This window comes from Cynocephalus volans, chromosome 13, assembly GCF_027409185.1.
Source record: "Cynocephalus volans isolate mCynVol1 chromosome 13, mCynVol1.pri, whole genome shotgun sequence".
Lineage (NCBI taxonomy): Eukaryota > Metazoa > Chordata > Mammalia > Dermoptera > Cynocephalidae > Cynocephalus > Cynocephalus volans.
The window spans coordinates 101,004,982-101,019,465 of NC_084472.1; the positions used below are offsets into that span (position 1 = coordinate 101,004,982).

Genomic DNA, 14,484 nt, shown 5'->3' on the forward strand with positions numbered 1-14,484 from the left:
TCTCCAATCACTCTATCTTCATTTCCTACACATGCCTTTGAACCACCTGCCTTGGAAGATATTCTGGTTATAGTCTCCTTTTTCAGAAAGTGCTAGAAATAGAGGTCAAATTCAAAGACACAATATCACCCAGAGCTGTGTGGAGACAGGGCCAGGGTTCTTGCTTCTGCCACATTCCTAAAGGAGACTGCCAACTCTTATTTTAGGAGTGTATTTTATTTCAAAAACCCGAGCCAGGGTATGAACTGGATCTTGGCCTAGAGGCATTTTGAAGCATCATAACATGGGGCAGGTGGCTGAAAAGTGTGTACAGAGTCACCTGGCACTGCCTTTGGCTCCTCTGGATGTGGAGTTGGCTCCAATCTTGCAGCTGCTCTCTGGAAGCCCGCAGCATCCCACAGAGTGTGGAAGAGGCCATAACACTGATGAGTTAGTGGGCCCCCAGCAAAAGTCTGATGGAGAGACACTCTGCTCCATCCAATTATTCTCTGGTTTTATGTAAAGCCTCCCATGTGGCCTGATTAGTTTTTGATTCTCTTTCTTTGGAGCTAGTCTTGTCCAGTAGCCCCACAGAAACGGTGTGATCCAAAGACCAACAGCCTCTCTCAGTCAGGGTCTCTGCAGGCCAAAGCAATTCGCGCAGGTTAGAAACAAAAGAAAGTGCCCAGACAGGGGTTTATGGAGACACCTGTGGCTCTTCCGCATCCGCTGTTGTTGCCAGCCCCTTCAGACAGCCTCAGGTGAGAACATGCACATTTTCAAATTCAAAGTCAGGTCTGCAAAGGGCTGGGAGCCTTCTCCTTTTTGTTTCCAGCCCTGCCCTACCCTCTGCTTTCAACAGGGTAAGTACGGCCCATAAACTCTACTTGCTTAATAATAGGTAGAAGGCATAAAGGCTAGAGAGTGTTTAGGAGATTAATGCTTAGGAAAATGTTTAAGCCAAGAGAATCCTTTTTCTGTTGGTGAAGGTAGTCACTTGGAAATCAAGCTGTAGTTCAATATGAGTTCCACTGGGTCTAAAACACTGTTCATAGATGAACCTCAAGGACCTCATGTTAAGTGAAATAAGCTACACACAGAGACAAATACCACATGATCACACTCATATTTGGAATCTTAAAAAAAAAATGTTGATATCATAGAAGTAGACGGTAGAACAGTGGTTACCAGAGACGGTAGGGGCAGGGAAGATGAGCAGAGGTTGGCAGTGGGTACAAAGTCACAATGAGAGAGGAGGAATAAGTTCTGGTGTTCTGCAGCACAGCAGGGTGACTGTGGCTAACAGTAAGGTATTGAATATCGCACAATAGCTCAAAGAGAGGCTTTGGAATGTTCTCACCACAGAGAAAAGATAAAAGCATGAGGTGATGGATAAGTTAACTACCCTGATTTGATCATTATACAACACATACGTGTATACAAAACATCAAATCGTACCCCTAAATATGGACAATGTGTCAATTAAAAAACAAAAAATAAAAATAAAGTTTCCAAATGCCCTTTAAGAAATTAACTATTGACACATCCAATAACAAATGATGGAATAAAATGCTATCAGTCTCTTTCCCTTCTTGAAACACACAGACAATATCTACAGCCCCAAACCATTCTGAGGAATATTTGGATCTTGATTGAGTGAGAGTACCAATGGTGAGGAATACCAACAATCAGACCAGTGCTTGACGCTCAATAGCTGTTGGCTAAATAAATGAATAAAAAAAGAATTCTCCAGATCTAAAGCAGGATGTTCACATCTCTGAAAGAGAATGAAAGAATTCTATGAAACCCAACCAAGAGTGCTAGACTGGGAACAAATGAGTTTAAACTCCTGGAGAGGACACAGGAAAAAGAAGAACCATTTCCTTCTTGGGTATTCTAAAGCCTGTCATTTCAGAACGGCAGGCAATGCGTGATTGTCACAGGAAGACACCCCTCCCAGAACTGCTCTCTGCAAAAGAGAGAAAAGTCAAACAACTAAAGTCAGTAGGTCTTCACAGCAGAGGGCACAGCACATTTGTGCAGAAAACCTAGACAATAATTATGAATAAATTTGAAAGCTATGCTTCGTAACCTAAGGATATGATTAAAGTAATGCCTAGAGGAAAATTATTAGGCCTAAGCACTTGCATTAATAAATGAAAATAATCAAAATAATGCATTAATTATTCAACTCAAGAAGTCTGAAAAAGAACACAAGGTAATTACAAAAAGCAAAAGGAAGGAATACGTAATAATGAGACTCAAAATGAATGAATTTAAAAAAATAGATACTTGACAGACAAACAAATGAATCCAAGATCTGGTGCTTTTAAATAAAATATATAAACCATTAACAGCTTAAACAAAAAATGAAGGAAAAAAACACAAACATAAAATTAGAAGAAAGAACATTTCCAGTGTTTTTTTATTAATACAGTCAATATAACACCATTATCAAAAGTTGAAAGTCTTATCATGCAGACACAAAACTCACAAAAACAGTAGATGAGTTTTACTAGTAAATCTGATGCAAAAATCTTAAATAAAATATTGACACTTTAGTTGAATTTTTTTGTGACAGACACATATTTTTAACAACAACTTGACCAGAGAGGAGCATGTAGCTCTATTATGAAAGAAAAATAATTAAAATATTTCAACAATACAGAAGGGCATCAGAGAAAATTTGAGTTTTGATGATGATCTTTGGATTAAGCTGAGTGTTAGAACCACCAGGTCAAAGAGAATTAAATCAGAATCAAGAGGCGGACTGCCAATAAATGGGTTTTCCAAGTCACAGAAAATCTGGGGCCAGGAATTGCTCACAAACATTGACTCTGTCTTCTCCAATCAGATGAATGTTTCTTTTTGTGAGTGTGAAAGTTCTGTTTAGGCTGCTATAACAGAACAGTGCAGACTGGGTAATTCATTTGAAAAAGTGATTTATTTGGTGAATGGTTCTGGAGGCTGGGAAGTTCAAGAGCATGGTGCAGGCATAATGTGGGGGAGGGGTGGAAGGGCAAGCAAGGGCGGAGTGGGGGGTGGGGGCAACATCGTCCTTTTCCAACCAACCCACTCCCATGATAACAATCTTAATCCATTCATTAGAGGATGGTGCACCCCATAATCTAATCACGTCTTACTGGTCCCACCTCCCGATACTCTTACACTGGCAATGAAATTTCAATGCGAGTTTTGGAGGAGACATTCAAACCATAGCAGCAAGTGGTTACACAGTGATGATGTGAGCCTGTGAAGGAGTTCTACTTGGAGTCCCAAATTCCAGTAGGCTCTGAAGAGAGCCACAGAGAAGGCCAGACTGTTGAGATGCGAGAGGCATGAGGAGAGGGGAGGGAAGGAGGCAGCGTGCATTCTTTAGAAGAATAAAAATGGAGACTGTGAAAGGGAAATGGAGACGGCAGTGAAGAGAAGGGCTGCGACAGCCTCGGAGTGGGACAGATCAGTGACATTGGTCCTGAAGAAACCCAGGCACAACTGGTGGTTGCTGACAAGCCCCACACCAGTAAAAGATTAGAGCTGAAGTCATTAAAACGTCTCTGTGGAAGCTTAGCTGACTGTCCTCTGCTTAATCCTCTCAGACAGACAGGCCATTCTCACCAGGCCACGGGCAGAGGCTCATGCTGATTCTGGCCTGAAGTGCCACCCGACTCTGGGAATTAGAGCTCATATTACGTGAGGACCAGGAGAAAGCGTGTAGGTTGGTTCAGTTGGTTCGTGAGCTGTGAAAAGCCAGTTTGCTGATGGTATAAGTCTTCCATATATCCCCAGCCAAGCACAAAGTGCTGCGGAAAAAGAAAATCTTCAGGATAGGTATTAAGGTGGTGTTATAAGAGCCAAGAAGAAACAACAGCTGGAACTGTCACCTACAATACTCTCTCCCAGACTGACCAGGCCCCCCAAGGGCTGGCGGAGGAGTGGCTTGAGCACATGACCTCTGCAAGTAGAGATGGAAATTGGCCTTTTAAGGGAACAGGGCCAGAAGCTAGAAACACCCGGAGACACTTGAGCCTGCACCTGTTCTTCCCAGAGGAATTTCCCATCTCAGCTAAGTGAGTCACAGCAAGCTGCCACCCGATTGTCAAATTTCAGAGAAGGGGTTGAAAGTCACTCTGGGTCTGAGACGAGACTTTCAGCTGATAGAGTACATTAAGATCTTTCTCTGAGTAATTTCCTTCCTAACTGGCTGTGAAAAGAAGGGACAGAGGTCAGCTTTTAACGGGGTTGGGACCTCAAAGGCTCTGAGATCAGTTTATTTCTAAGTGTGGGCTCACTGTGACTGAAGGGATTTATTATCCAAATTACATAAACTCTGTGTTTTGGATTTGCCATCAGCAAAGATTTAAAATAGTGCTGCCCATCAGAAATATAATACTCCATACAGTTTAAAAATTTTTAGTAGACACATCTAAAAATGTAAAAGGAAACAGAAGAAACTAATTTTAATAATATATTTTACTTAATCAAAATATCATTCTAACATGCAATTAATATAAAAACATACTAATGAGATGTTTTTACATTATTTTTTTGCATGTTAAGGCTTTAAAATTCAGTACATCTCAATTCAGAGTAGCCCCTTTCGAAGTGCTCAATTGCCACATGTGGCTAGTGGCTACCGTATTAGACAATGCCACATTAAACATGAAGTATTATATCACCTCTGGGAGCTTGACAACATGCACCCTTATTCTATATTCAATGAAGTTGGGAGTGGGGCAGGGAGAGACTTACCTGTTAGGACCCTATAGGAGAGAATGGGGCACTGCACTAGGGTTGAGTGCCCACTACTAGTGCCAAGCAGGTTTTACGTGGCTCCCGCCTCTTCTCAGGTCTGGTTAACTAAGAACTTTGCCAGCTGATATGGTTTGAATATGGTTTTTCTCCACCAAAACTCATGTTATGGCTATGTTTCCAATGTGGTGGTATTGGGAGGTGGTAGCTTTAAGAGGCGATTAGGTCCTTAAGAGGAATTAATGCCTTTCTCATGGGGCTGTGTTCTTGCTCTACCAAGGCTGTGTTAGTTCCTGTGAGGGCAGGTGGTGAAAAAGTGAGCCTGCCTCTTGTGTGTGGTCTCTGCTCACGCCCACTTGCCCTTTTGCTTCTCTGCCGTGGGGAGATGAGGGCCTCACCAGAACCTGACCAGATGTGACTGCCCAGTCTTGGACCTCTCAGCCACCAGAATCATCAGCTAAATGAACCTCTTTTCTTTATAAATTGCCCAATCTCAGGTATTCTGTTAGAGCAACAGAAAACAGAATAAGACACCACCCAACTAAACCAATCAGAACAAATCCCTGACGGCCTGACAAAACAAACCACAGGACCAACTGGGCCAACCCAGACTCACATACCTCCTCTTGCAGTATTTGAAAGGTCTCTGTGCTGCACAGCTTTAGAGGGACAGTATGGGGTAAGGAAAGAATGAAATCTCGGTAGATTTAACTTAAGAGTACATGTGAACACTTCACAAGGACCAGAGCCGATACCAGGACTGGTCAGGCACACCACTCTTGCCACTGAAGGAAGTGTTGCCTGACACCTCCACAGAACTTTTTAAGGCACCTTCGCCATTTAAATGCAGCCAGGCTTCCCTGAGCAGTCTGCAGCAGGAGCACTCGGCCCATCACTGGCTCTGATGCCTGGTCTGTGTGCTTGGCCAGCACCAACCTCCCACTCACCTTCCAGACCCTAATTTCTGGCTCAACACCTCAGCTCTTCATATGCACTTCCAGATCTCTTTGTACGCTCTTATCTGGTTCAATGACCTTGACTTCTTCCTCACCTCAGTAAGCTTTCCTGACTCTTCAGACTCTCAAGTGTGGGTAAGATTTGTCTCTGCCATAAGGACCCTGGGATCCCCTCAAGCCAGGCTGGCCCAGGCCTCCCTTGTCCTGCACTCCCGTTGTCCTAGCAGTAGAGAGCCATTTGGGTTCCATGAGGTCTGGGGTTAATTCTATCCTCCAGGTCCTGTTAGAAGAGCCAAGTGTGGGTCTCACAGTCCTGGCCCCCACCCAGACGTCTCTTCTCATATGATCCTACTCTGTCTCCAGCTCCCTGTGTCCTTTGCTCAGTCTCCCTGAGCTGGTTGCCTTCTTCCATAAGCAAACTGACATGGCAATTTCAGAACATAGAATTTCTATATCTGCAAATTCTCAAAATTCAGTTCCTAAAAACTAGTGATGGCAACTTTCATTATTTCTTTCTTGCAAGAAATATTGATAGTGCACAAGTCCATGTAACATAAGAAATTTTCTTTTGGTTGGAGCTGGATACTATGTCACATCTCTATGTGATGACTTTCTTTGCTACTTATGCCCCCCACCCTGATACCAGCACATTATTGGGGATAAATACTCCCCAGAAGATTTCCAACTATTATTCAAATTCCCTTTCCTCTGTGGTAATTTTCTTGTGTGTCTCATACCAAAAGCTTTACTGCTTTTGAATTCAAAGGGTATACCTGTACTGAGATCTGTAATTCATGAAGTTTTCAGCCTGGAAAATGTGTTTAATTTTTTCATGACCTCTTCTTGAGTGTTACCTTAGTACAGACGGTTTGGCCTCCTGGAAAGGGTTCAAGTTAACAGAGGTGGATAGCTCTGGAACAGAGCTGGGTGTTTGGCCTGTGGAGTGACCTGTACCCTTCGCTCTTTCCAACACATCAGGGGAGAGGCAGCAGGTTCTCTTTGAGGGTTGCTCTGTGACAGTGCTGGCGGCCGGCTTGACATCATGGGAACGTGCCCCACTCCTGTCAGTAGTAGTCACATGCTCAACTTCCTTCTGTGATTTGGAGCGAGTGGCTTTCTCATATTTCACTTAGGTTGTTCACCTGTTAGTGAAACAAGAGAGAGAGGCACATAAAAATGTCACCTGACAGATCTCACCAGAAGCTCTTCAAACATAAACAAAGGCTAACCCTAAAGTAGGAAGCAGGTGCAGAGGCTGAACTGGAACTCTACCCAGTGAGGCAAGGTTTACCAGGCAAGAGAAAGGGCCCTTCAGGCTATGTGCACTGTGTTCTGTGTGTACCACAACCTGGGATATGGTTTGTTGTTGGGACCCATTGGAAGTGATGAACAGAGAGACTAACATGTACACGGGCATGAATGGGGCTGTTCAGATACACCTGTACTTTCCAGGCTGAGTGTTCCATTAGGATTTCCTGAGCATAAACATGAAGGGAACAGTAAAGGGTTCTACTATTGCCTGCATTCCATAAAAAGGCACTGGTTTGGGCTTCAGCTTTTGCTCAGCCCCAACTAAAGAAACATTTTAAAAATGGAACCCCTGAGACATTACTGCATCCACCGAGCATTGATGCTGAAATGTCCCTGCTTGCCAGGAGAGGGAGATTGTGATGCAGCGCCAGAAGCGGGAGCCAGGCGGAGCTGTTGCTGAATAGACTGAACTAGAATGAGACTGGATTTTGTGTGTGTGTCTTCTAACTGGAAACGCACCTCTTTTCTGTGTTTTGGCGTTGATGTGATTTTGTGGTTAGATTTAACTTTGGTGCCATTCGAATGGATGTTATAGCTCCTATTTTTGTAATCCTCAAAGCTTGAACACTTTCCCTACAGCACAAGCATATCCCCCCCCTCTTTCTACTGTTGTACACAAACTGTTCCCTTCTGTCTGGCACTGCGCCAGGCCCCACACAAGGTTAATGAGTAGGTGGGCTTCTTCCCCATTAGTGCTGGCTGCTCAGGGTCCCTTTCCCAGAGCCCTTTGTCTATCAGGGCTGTTTCCAATTCTGCAAGACCAGCATCAGATAGCTAATGCCAGATCTGCTGTGTACTTTTAGCACTTTCCCTCTACCAACTATAGCAAAGGATAAATGGGGTCATCCATGTTTTCTGAACAATTTTTCTTTTCTTGCTGAAAGACAGTGAGTGAGATGCTTTTCCGTCTAGGGCAGGCTCATGGAAATGGTCTATTTCAATGGTGGGAGAGGCTGAGGACAGCGGCACCCTGGGGTCAGCAGTTGTGTTTGACACCTGCAATGCCCCTACTTACTGATTAAAGGTTCTCAGTCTAACATACCCTGGCAGGCTTCCTTTTGCATCAATAAAATATGGGTGAAAATTTCCATTTCCTGTGCTTTGTATGAGAATGGATAAAGACATGCAGGTGAAAGGACACAGCACAGTGACTGGCACAAAGAAGGTGCTTGATCCTTGACTCTTTCCTTTGGTCAAGAATCCTGCTTGCCATCTGGTCACTTTCAAAGACTGTCTTTTTTTTTTTTTTCATCATATTATTTAGTAGCCTGTTCTGATCAGCATGAGATAAGGAAGACTTAGTACAGAAAAATACAGAGTAGAAAAATAGAAAAGAGAGAGCCATCGTTTAGAAACAAGGAACATGATTTAATATAATCAAAATGGATTAAAACTGCTTCCTAACCAGGTGACTGACGGTCCCCTGCCTCTGCCAAGCCCCAGCTGCATTTCTGCCTGTCCACCACTCATCTCCAGACACCAGTGCCACCCCGATAGGGGTGCCTTCCTCCTATCTCAAGAAGATAGATATGTAGATGGTCCAAACCAAGGCTTTACTTCCAAAGGACTAAATTATAATTTTACACGTTCCTTTGAAAAGCCCCAGGATTTTATAAATGATTCCATGAGCATCTACATCCAAAATTTCTCTGCTCTCTGGGACCTGGTTTACTGGTCTCTGGCCTCAAAATTCCAACAACAAGATAGATTTCAGTTCCAGGTTTACTTCAGTCTGCCTTCGTGGCTTCCCAGTTGGTACAAGACATGCTTTCCAGTGGAAACACACTGTCGACTGTGTTTAGGCTGCGGAGCTGTATTCACCCCATTCAGCTACATGCTGGATAAGTAGGCTTTTGTAATTCGGCCTGGGAACTTTGCCATTATGTACAATTTTGAAGCTATGGAATATGAGGCCCAAATTGTAAATGATTGCCTTACCGACTTTCGGAATTTACCTGCTTATAAATTTGGAACAACCGGATCTTTTGTAAATGCCCTGAACTGGAACCGATGATTCAGATAAGAGCACTTCTAAATGGCAGGGTCCGAAGGAAACCTGCGAGAAGGACTGCACCTCGGCAAGACAAGCAGAGACACACTTGTTCTTAGATCGTGAGTCAAGGCCAGAGAGGGAGGTGACTGAGTAACGGTTATTACACTGCAGGCCAGTCACATGGATGAATGCCCATGTTAAAGGAAAAGAAAAGCAAAAATCACAAAAAAAACCCCAAACCCAAACCAAAAAAAACAGCGAGGAAACACTGAGAACTACAGTGCACTGGAGATGCTGTCTGCACTGGAAGCAGGGCTACGGCCGGAACATCAGTCCCCTCGGTGTGAGCGGAGGGAAGACCAGCAATATCAGCAGCATTTTGACATGAGCACCCATGTGGGAAGTCCCCGTGTGTGGCCACTGCAAGCTGGACCAGGAAAGAGCAAGGGAGTCATTCTTAAAAGTCATTGAGAAAGACCATGGAGCACAGGCAACACACGGGGACTTCCACAATGACTTCAGAGGGTGCGAGCTATCTGGAAATGCTAGTTAAACATATTGCAAGTGTTGCTGTGACCACACTTCCAAATGGGCACAGATGAGGAAACATCTTTAAATTAAAAAAAAACAACAACTGTGTGTGTGTGTGTGTGTGTGTGTGTGTGTGTGTGTGGAAACTTAGCTGGCACCTGCCAGACACTAACACTGAGTTGCCCAGCAAATAATTAAAGTAAAAGGTACCTTGGGTCTTTAAAAAGTGTCTGGACACTGACCATCACAGTCCCTGGAGCATGTCTGATCTCTGGCATCCTCTCCCCTGCTCCTGAGCCCTCTTCCCTTTCCCCCCGCTTCTGGCTTCTGACTCCAGGTTTCTGACAGATGCTGGCTCTTGCCTGTGTGCTGTTCTGATTTTATAACTCTCTTTGCTTACACTGGTGTCTGACTCAGTCTCTCAGTATGTCTGCTACCTCAAGCAGGATTTCCTAAAGGATGTTCATGAAATACACTTCTGAGGGTGTTGTGCAAACAAATAATAGGTGTATGCAAATGAATAATAGAATAAAACAGTTCATAGAGAACAGAGGTTCTGCCCATTTTCTCGGCACCCAACCCTGCACCTTGTACATAGAAAATGTCTAATAAATATTTGCTGCACAAATAGATTGCCAACTCTGGTTAAACTTGAAAATAAATTTATTTGATTATGGAACTTTAATTAGCCTTCAATATGTGAAAAAGCATGGAGAATGAACCTTGACCTAAATCTCACATCTTACACAGAAATCAACTCAAAATGGATCATGGATTTAAATGTAAAACTAGAAGTATATGTTATATTTAAACAGGCTTAAATGCAAATGTAAAACTATAAAACTTTGAGAAGAATAAAAGAGAAAATCTTCAGGACCAAGGACTAGGCAAAAAGTTATTAGACACAACACCAAAATACAATCCATAAAAGAAAAAATAAATTGGACTTCATCAAGATGAAAAACTGAAGACCCCAGTCAAGCAAATAAAAAAGCAACCTAGAGCTTGGGAGGAAATATTTGCAAACCACCTATCTGACAAAGGACTAGAATCTAGAGTACATAAAAAACTCAACAGTAAAAAAAAAAGCAACAACCCAGTTATAAAGTGGGCAAAAACATGTGAATAGACATTTCACCAAAGAGGAGACATAGATGAAAAATAAGAACATTAAAAGATATTCAACATCATTAACTATTAGAATTAATTATAATTACATTATATAATTAAAATACAATATATAATACAAATATAATTACATTAATTATAATTATAATGAGATATCACTACACACCTATTAGATCAACTAAAAAAACAGTGATAATGCTGGAGAAGATGCAAGAAACTTCATTTCTCATACATCCCTGGTGAGAATGTAAAATGACTTACTGACTGTTTCTTATAGAACTAAACATGCAAATACCATACAATCACATAAGTGTATTCTTGGGTATGTACCCTGGAAAAATGAAAACTTATATTTATACAAAAACTTGGATACAATGCTCATAGCATCTTTATAATAGCCAAAAGCTGAGGACAACCCAAATGTCCTTCAGTGGTGAAGGGTTAAACTGACTATGGTACATCCACACCATGGAATACTACTCAGCAACATAAAGGAACAAACTGTCAATACATGAACAATCTGGACCAATCTTAAGGTTATTATGCTTAGTGAAAATAGTCAACCTCAAAATGTTACATACATTACATACTCATGCTACATACTCATGGAATCATGAGTATGATTCCATCTACTCATATATAATGTTCTTAAAATGACAAATTTATAAAGATGAAGAGCAGATTAGTGGTTACCAGAGGACAGGGAGTGGGGTATGAATACAAAGTGAGAGTACAAGGGAGTCCCTTTGTGGTGATGGGATAGTTCTGTGTCATGACCGCGGTCATGGTTACACAAATCTACACATGGGATAAAAGTGCATAGCACTATACACACACACACACACATACGCACACGCACACACACACGCACACACACACACAAATGCATGGGAAAAAATGGTGAAACACAATAAGGCTTGTAGTCAAGTTAAGAGCACTGCACCAGTGCTAATTTCCTGGTTGATACTGTACTAGTGCTATATAAAATGTGCTCCGGGGGGAAGTTGGGTGAAAGACACATGGGACTATTTGTACTATTTTTCAACTTTCTGTGAGTCTATAATTATTTCAAAATAGGAAGTTTTTTAAAAAAGAAAAGACGAGGATATCCAAGAAAGGGTTTTAACCATGAAGCCCTTGATCCCTGGAGCACTGGATAGGTTTAGTGCTGAGAAATGCATGTCAAAGAATCTGGTTCAGGCCAACTGTCATTGTCGCCCATCGTTCTGCCATGCCAGCCCCAGACCTGTTAGGCTGCATCGGTGGCCAAACTTGCTCTACAGTCCTCTCTCAAGCACTCTACAGAGTTGGTTTTGTTCAAGAGCCTTTTCTAGAAAGGTTGTGTCTTGGTTCATTTCTATTTCTTGCTGTGGCTCGGCCTGTTCTGTCACGTGTCTACCCCAATGTGTGTCAGTCTGTGACAAGTGCCATGGCTCATCCACAGAATCTGATGGGATGTGACACAGGTGGCAGCTCAGGGTAATGACAGCCAAGAGTCTGGAGGAAACATATTCTTTGGTTGTAATAATTGACTACACTCAGAGGTATTAGGATATGGCCAGAAGCTATGAATGGGTCAAGAAGTAATTGTTTCTGGTGCGACAGACCTGCAATAAGTACACGATGGGTTGATACCGTTATCTCTGTTGACACACAGCCTACACCAATGGTTCTCAAACTTCAGTGTCCATAAGAATCACCCAAAGAAGACCCGTTATTGCTCTAAGTCAGAATCCTGAAAGAGGGACTAAGAATAAGCATTTTAAACAAACTTACCGGGTAATATTGGTACAGGACAATTCTGAAACCACACTTTCTTCTGCAGTATCACTTTTTAAGTCATTTTAGTTGGGAGCCTTGTTACTTGCAATTTATATTATATGAAGTGCTTAAAAAAATAATTTCTACCTACTCACACTAGCATGTATATTTACCAAGTGATTTTTTTCATTCCTCTGCACATCACTCTGAAACATATCAGTGTAGATGTGTGTGTGCTTGGGCACTGAAAAATAGAAGAAAGGCTGGCCAGTTAGCTCAGCTGCTTAGAGCATGGTGCCGATAACACCAAAGTCCAGGGTTTGATCCCTGTACCAGCTAGTGGAAAGAAAGACAGGAGGGAAGGAAAGAAGGAAGGAAGGGAGTGAAGGAGGGAAGGAAAAGTAATAATAATTTCCAAATGTGTTTCTTCTTTTACCAAAGAACAAAACTTGTTGGAACCTCGACAACGTTTGTGATATTTGCAGGACTGTTTTTCAAATCTGAACCTACAACCTAAATTAGAATCACTGTGTCACAAGTAATAAAACAATATATTCTAAAATAATGATGCATATTCAATCCTACCACTCCCACTAAAAATTATTATTAATTTTCATAATGAGAGCAAAGTTTTTTCAACTTGCCAATAAATAACAAATTATTTTAAAATATGTACATATTTTTTGAGATATATATGTGACCTTTGCCTTAAACTTTAAAAATTTCTTCTACGTATGTTTTACAATAAACAAGATAGACACCTCAATAGTACATGAATATTTTAAAACTTTCTCTCTTTCTCTCTTTCTGCTTATCAGTTTTTACGGACTGGATACACAATCAATGTTTGAAGACCACTGATCTAATAGAAATCCATTTGAAAACATCCAGAAGCTAAGTTAACCTACATGGTGACAATGTCAGCCCGAGAGCAAGAGGGGAAGAGAGTCCACAGGTGTGAGGAGTTGGGGGTGGGACAGGCTGGACCTGTTCCCTGACAGCTGTTCACTGACTGTGCTGTGCGAGGGTGATGGAGAAGGGAGGGAAGGTGCCTGCCGTAAGGACAGCTTCATGGTGTCGCCACATGACATTCGGTGCATGGCACTTTCCACTTTGAGGCCTCCTCAGGAGACTTGAACCAAAGGTTTAAATGGCTTTTTCATGCTTTTAGGATAACTGACTTGTGACTGTCTGAGGTTACAGTGAGCTAGGACCGTCATGACGAGGCCTAGCTGCCTCTGGGTTATAGGGCATCACACGTCTTTCCACAGAAAACTCTGGTCCCAACAACCCAAATAGCCAAGAAGAACGGCTCACAAGAGTGTTCACAGGAACAAATCTACTAGCCTATAAATTGCTAATTTAGTGAATATGTATAAATATAAAAATAGGAACTAATAAATATAACAATTTTAGTTTGCTCAACGTCAAAGTAATTTGAGAAGGAAGTGATGCTTCAAAGGTGAATAAGGCCGGATTGGGAGGGCAAAATGCAAAACCATCCGATCAGAATGCGGTTGCACTTTGAGCCTCAGAAATGGGTCAGCAGAAGGGAACCATCCGTGTCTGCCCTAAAAGCAAGTGGGATACAGAAAAGTGCAAGGTGCCTATTGCCCAGTCACCTCACTTGAGTCCCTGGAACTGCGCCAGACGCTTTTCCAGCAACTGGGCCACATAAGAGCCACATCCAGCTACCTACGGGAGTTACCACGGACCTTCCCACTACAGCCCTGGAGACACACAGTCCACCCTCCACATCCGTGGAAGACTGTTTCCAGGAACCCTGCAGGTGCCCAAACCAGCGGATGCTCAACTCCCTTATCAGCCTTCCATATCTATGGATACAAGGGCTACTGCATGGCCTTTCAGAAATGGAGGAGCCCTTTAAGGCAGGCAGAAAGGTGGAAAGATATGGAGGTCAAAGGTGGAGGACAGCATAAGGAACTCTGGGTGTGATATTTTAAGGTGAAAGAACTGAGTTGCCAAGACTCTTAAATCATTAAGTAAGGTTTCAAGAGAAGCGTATAGGGATTTCCAACATGAGGAATCAGGAGTAGAGAAAGATGCTATGAA

At 42.4% G+C, this 14,484-nt stretch overlaps 1 pseudogene; it reads left to right on the plus strand.

The window, feature by feature from the left end:
• The window catches only part of LOC134361741 (C-myc promoter-binding protein-like), a 114,179-nt pseudogene that overhangs the window by 36,101 nt on the left and 63,594 nt on the right, over positions 1 to 14,484 (plus strand).